The 6000-nt window shown below is 39.6% G+C and overlaps 1 long non-coding RNA gene across 1 annotated transcript; it reads left to right on the forward strand.

Moving 5' to 3' along the window:
• Window positions 1–1845: 1845 nt before the first annotated feature.
• Window positions 1846–3709, forward strand: LOC110499885 (uncharacterized). The gene is made up of 2 exons (XR_002470035.3): window positions 1846–2346; window positions 2526–3709. It is a non-coding gene; the product is annotated as an uncharacterized LOC110499885 (long non-coding RNA).
• Window positions 3710–6000: the final 2291 nt, after the last annotated feature.

Consider the following 6000-nt stretch of genomic DNA (forward strand, 5'->3'; position numbering starts at 1 on the left):
TGTGGGGGCACCGGTTAGTTGAGGTAATATGTACATGTAGTTAGAGTTATTAAAGTGACTTTGCATAGATGATAACAACAGAGAGTAGCAGAGGTGTAAAGAGGGGGGGGGGGGGGGGGGGGGGGGCGACAATGCAAATAGTCTGGGTGGCCATTTGATTAGATGTTCAGGAGTCTTATGGATTAGGGGTAGAAGCTGTTTAGAAGCCTCTTGGACCTAGACTTGGCTCTCTGGTACCGGTAGCAGAGAGAACAGTCTATGACTAGGGTGGCTGGGGTCTTTGACAATTTTTAGGGCCTTCCTCTGACACCGCCTGGTATAGATGTCCTGGATGGCAGGAAGCTTTGCCTCGGTGATGTACTGGGCCGTACAGTTGATATAGCAGGCAGTGATGCTCACGATGGTGCAGCTGTAGAACCTTTAGAGGATCTGAGGACCCATGCTAAATCTTTTCAGTCTCCTGAGGGGGAATAGGTTTTGTCATGCCCTCTTCACGACTGTCTTGGTGTGCTTGTTAATTTGTTGGTGATGTGGACACCAAGACCTTGAAGCTATCAACCTGCTCTACTACAGCCCCGTCATTGAGAATGGGGGCGTGCTTGGTCCTCTTTTTCCTGTTGTCCACAATCATCTCCTTTGTCTTGATCACGTTGAGGGAGAGGTTGTTGTCATGGCACCACACGACCATGTCTCTGACCTCCTCTCTATAGGCTGTTTCATTGTTGTCGGTGATCAGGCCACTGTTGTGTCATCTGCATTATATTGTGTCTGGTGGGGATTGCCCAGTCGTGGAAAAAGTACCCAATTGTCATACTTGAATAAAATATCAAATTAAAGATACCTTAATAGGAAATGACTCAAGTAAAACTGAAAGTAACCCAGTAAAATACTACTTAAAAGTCTAAAGTCTAATTCCTTATATTAAGCAAACCAGACAGCACAATTTGTATTCATTTTTTTACGGATAGACAGGGGCACGTCATTTCAACATCTAGTTTTTATTTACATTTGGTTGAGTTGTGAACTAACGTGAATTCAACTTGAAATCAACAAAAAATGTCACCATGTCATTGGACAGGTTGAAAAAAAGGGAAAACTTATTTTATTTTGATTACTTTTTGCAAATCCAATCACTTTTCCACATTGATTCAACATCAGCAATTTAAATGTTTTGTTGTTTAAATTACATGGAAACAACCTTGAATCAACCAGAAACAAAACAATGTCACCAATTTAAAAATGGACCTGAAGAGGGACCTTAAAAAAGCCAAGTCAAATAATTGATATGCTATTATTCAGAATATTATTTGTTTATTTAACCTTTTATTTAACCAGTAAGTCCCATCCTTTGTTAACTTTTACCCAGAGTGCCTTTAGCATCTCAGTGAATTTCCATCCATTTGCTTCCTGTGGTCAATGTCAAGTCCTTGGGGAAACATGAGAGTGTATGACTGACTGATCGCAAATAGCAGGAGACAGGCCACAATAGGCCTACAACAATACTGACTCATTGGTTGATTCACTGATTCTACAGAAAGCTGAAGCTTAAAATGTGAAATTTGCTGGGTGAAACTAGTACCCAAATCATCAGCCTAATGTGGAAGTTCCCTTTTCAGTGTACATCGGTCTGATTATATATGAAAGCCAAAAGGTCACTCAAGGGGTAGAGGAGGGTGTGGGTTTATGTTAATTAATAGTACTGTACAAGTAAACCACAGAGTATGAAGCTGAACCTATTAATGTATGTGTAATCACTCTCTTTGACGCACACAGAAAATAGCCTAAAGCAAAATGTGTCTCAGAACTGTGGGTTAGAATGCATTGTGCAACAACTCCTAACTTCCCAGAGCTACTTATTGAGTGGATTGTCAAACAACTACAGTCTAGGGTGGTTATATCCTTAACTGCTATGTCATTTTATTTATTGACGGGATGGGAATAGGCTAAATATAAAATATGTAGAGCACTTGTCTTATCACACAGGTAGGTAGTTATTAAAGTGACTATGCATAGATGATAACAATCAGACTTCAGTAGCCTTTTCTGCCATCTTGCGTGAGTTATCTGTGAAAGAGACTAACATTAAATCATTAGCAGGCCTATGTATCAAGAATTGGAAATTCCCAACGATTTGATGATGCATCATGACATTGCGACATTGCCGTGTGATATCAAGAGGGGGGTAACTTATTTCCCTCGACTGTTTTCAAAGCGTTTTAAAGAAAACTTGAGGAATATCTAAATCCCGTGTCGTCATTAGCAAGGAAAGTCTGTCTTCCACGCCAATCTTGGGGCGAGAGTTCTACTACTCTGCACAAGTTGAAGTTTAAAATCGTCAGACATATTGTAAGTACTCAACAGTTTCTGGCAGCGTTCCGTTTGGTAGTCTACTTTCCCACCACGCGGTTAATGTGTGGTTGCGTTCCCGGTTATGTAATAATAATTTATTATACGTTTAGGAAAATACATGGAAAAGAGTACAAACAACAAAACACATGTAATTAATATAATTTCTGTTTGTTAAGGTGACGCTGTGGTTGTTCAACCCAAGACCACGTCCATTTAACTGGAGAAGCTATGATGACAGACGTCTTGAAGATGTTTTTTATCGGGACAGCGTTCACTGTCCTCGCCGCGCTGATGGGAATGGTGGATTCATTTGGTGGTCTCATGTATGTCCAAGACGCGGATCCTGCAGATGATTTACAGTTGGACAGCAGTACTGACATACGGATGTCTTCAACCCATTCGAGAGGTTCAGGGAGTACCAAACGCGTTGAATCATGATGAGGACGTCATGTGGAGTAGAATTAACACGAACAGGCTTGGCTTATGTTATGTTTTCGTTTGTAAATGACTGCTTGCACTGTACAATGTGTACACAGATTTTTACAAAACATTATTGAGCCTTTCATCATGGTTCGCTTTCAGTTTCACTAGTTGGTGACCCACTCCCATTGTGCAGAAACTGGCTGAATCAGCGCTGGTTCCACGTCATTTCAACCCCCGAAAAATCTATGTGATGACGTTGAATGAGCGTGGATTGGATTTGTAAAAAGTCATCAACGAATGGGCACTCTGTCTCTTTTTTAACCTGAATCCAATGACATTGTGATATTTTTTGTTTGTTGAATTGTGCAATTTAGAACTAGACGTCGAACTGACGTCTGTGCGCAATGGGGTTTGATTTATACAGGTCACTACGGATTTGATGAGTTGTTTAATTTGTTTTGCACATTTGAAGAACACCCTAGTTGATGTTTATAGTAGGCTATTACTAAAGTATTAGGTCATATTGACAGGTATTACTATGTAGTTATATCCACTCTATACTATACTAATACTTGGTAGGGCAGCAGGTAGAGCGTTGGGGCAGTAACTGAAAGATCGCAGGTTTGAATCCCCGAGCTGACTAGGGGGAAAAATATGTCTGTTCACTTGAGCAAGTGACTTAATTTAGCAAACGCTAAATCGCTCTGGATGGGAGCGTCTGCTAAATAACAAAAATGTACTAATCTGTATACATGGTATTTGCCTATATCGTGTAGGCTATTTGTTGTATATTGAAGATCACATCATGTGTAAAAGAAAAAGGGCTACATTATGCACTAATTGACTCTTCATCATGCACTGTAATATTGTGTCATAAAGAAAGTTGTAAAGAATAAACACTTTTATAGGCTATTGTCAATAAAATGAATAGACACTATTGCTTGTTTTTTGACCACTCCCTTTTTTTTGTATGAATGAATGAAGATGCAGGAGAAACCAAGCCGGATGCCATATCCTTACATAGCTTTGCTTTCAAATATACAGTAACATGAGTAACCTGCTTCATTGATCACACAGCATAAACTAGGGCGTAGTATAGGCTACAGGTGTTTTCCATCACAGGAACACAGGACACAGGAAACAGAATAAAGCAAATGAACTGAAAATGCAAAATTATGAGAAAACATGACAAAGTAGATGTCTAACTATTCTCAATGTTCAACTGAAAGTTTATGTATCAGTTTTGTATCGACCAACTTCTGTAATGATGTAGGCCTTTACATCACTCAGAATCAGTATAGTCCTTAGGTTGGCCTTTTTAGCCACTGAGGCTATTATACAATGCTACTGTTGACTGAAATGCGATGGTTTTATGCCAGGCTATTAGCCACTGGTGCTACTAGCCACATCATTTTGTACTATGCCCTTGCATCTAAGATGTAAGTTGCTCTCTCATCTTGCATATAATTTGATTTGATATACTTCATTGTCCCAGAGGGGAAATTTGACTTGGACAATTAAAGAGTGATGCTGATTCCACATAAATACATACTATCAATTGACACAACATACATAGAATAACACCCCATCATACACCCACTCAAAAACATGTTGTTCATGCCAGCAAGGCTGTGACTTAGGTTCCACATGATGGAAGTCCTACAGGCCAGTCTCCAGTCCATTATCGCTATCCCCCTAATCAACCTCTGTGTTTCCCCTGCTGTTTACAAAATCTATTGACATGGGGACAAAATAATGTTGATATCTGTTCAGCCTGCATCTCGGCATAACGGGTTCTCAAACTTTTTGGGGCCGTGGAACCCTTTTGTGACTGCAAATTTGTAAGGGACCCCCCTGATAATCAGAACACAACTCCAGTGTTGTACATGGCTGGACGAACCAAGTCTCATGCCTTGTGATGGAACATTTTAAAGGCCCACTTACTGGCATCGGAGAGAACATTTAGCAGATTTTCTAGCTAATTTCCTGCAGTTCAATGCATTTTATCATGGGGCAGAGAGATTGTTTGTTGTTCCAACTTGAAAGCTAATATCCTGCAATTCTAGACACATTGTACAGTTTTTGCCGAGTAGCGCAGCGGTCTAAGGCATTGCATCTTAGTGCTTAAGGCGTCACTACAGACACCGTGGATCGAATCCAGGCTGTATCACAACCGGCCGTGATTGGGAGTCCCATTGGGCGGCGCACAATTAGCCCAGCGTCGCCCGGATTTGGCCTGTGTAGGCCGTCATTGTAAATAAGAATTTGTTCTTATCTGACTTGCCAACTTAAATAAAGGTTCAATAAAAAAATATTTAAAAATTGCCGTGCATTTATGTAAAAAATAAATAATTGATAATTGGTGGAGTACTGTGGATACCAATATCCCTGTGAGCCTCCCATGCCCATGTTGCCCATGTTAACCTTTTACTGCAGTGGGCTAAATCAGGGTCACAGAGTGTTTCTTGGCAGTCTTAAACAAATCTACTTTGAAACCAAAGTATACACCTCACACACATGGTTATGGGCTTTAAAAAATATCAGATATAGAGTTGAAATCTATTGCATTTTGAGTTTGCAACCCAATATGACACTTTATATACATCACAGAAGACTGAAATATAACAAAACCAGTTGTTTAAAAAAAAATGAGTTTTTTTTATGAAAAATATTAATATAATTGCACCCATGAGGCCAGTAGTCATTTGACTGCAGGACAGGGCTACATGTTTTGTACCCTCTAAACTTAATCCACAGATCCCTTGAAAAAAATCTGTTGTTATTAGTAACATTCTTAAAATAATTACATGTAAATATATATATATATATATATATACATTACCGTTCAAAGGTTTGGGGTCATTTAGAAATGTCCTTGTTTTGATTGCTGATGACATTACATCTATTAGGTAGGTTGCTTAGTTCTATGTAGTAATACTTTGCAGACTACTGTAGATATGTTGCTATGGTGGGAGATACTTTTCTCACACTTGTAATACATAAATGACTTGTTATGCTACAGGGAATTTAGCCTATAGCTACTATAGCATTAACATTGAGTCATAGGCTGATATAGGCGTAGCTTACTATTAGTATTTGCAAAGGCGTTACAGTGGCTGATGTGAAGGAGGTTTTGTTGCCTATACATGTGTAACGGATGTGAAACGGCTGTGAAACGGCTAGCTTAGTTAGCGGTGCGCACTAAATAGCGTTTCAATCAGTGACGTC

Source organism: Oncorhynchus mykiss, chromosome 21, assembly GCF_057628025.1.
Source record: "Oncorhynchus mykiss isolate SJ-2025 chromosome 21, ASM5762802v1, whole genome shotgun sequence".
Lineage (NCBI taxonomy): Eukaryota > Metazoa > Chordata > Actinopteri > Salmoniformes > Salmonidae > Oncorhynchus > Oncorhynchus mykiss.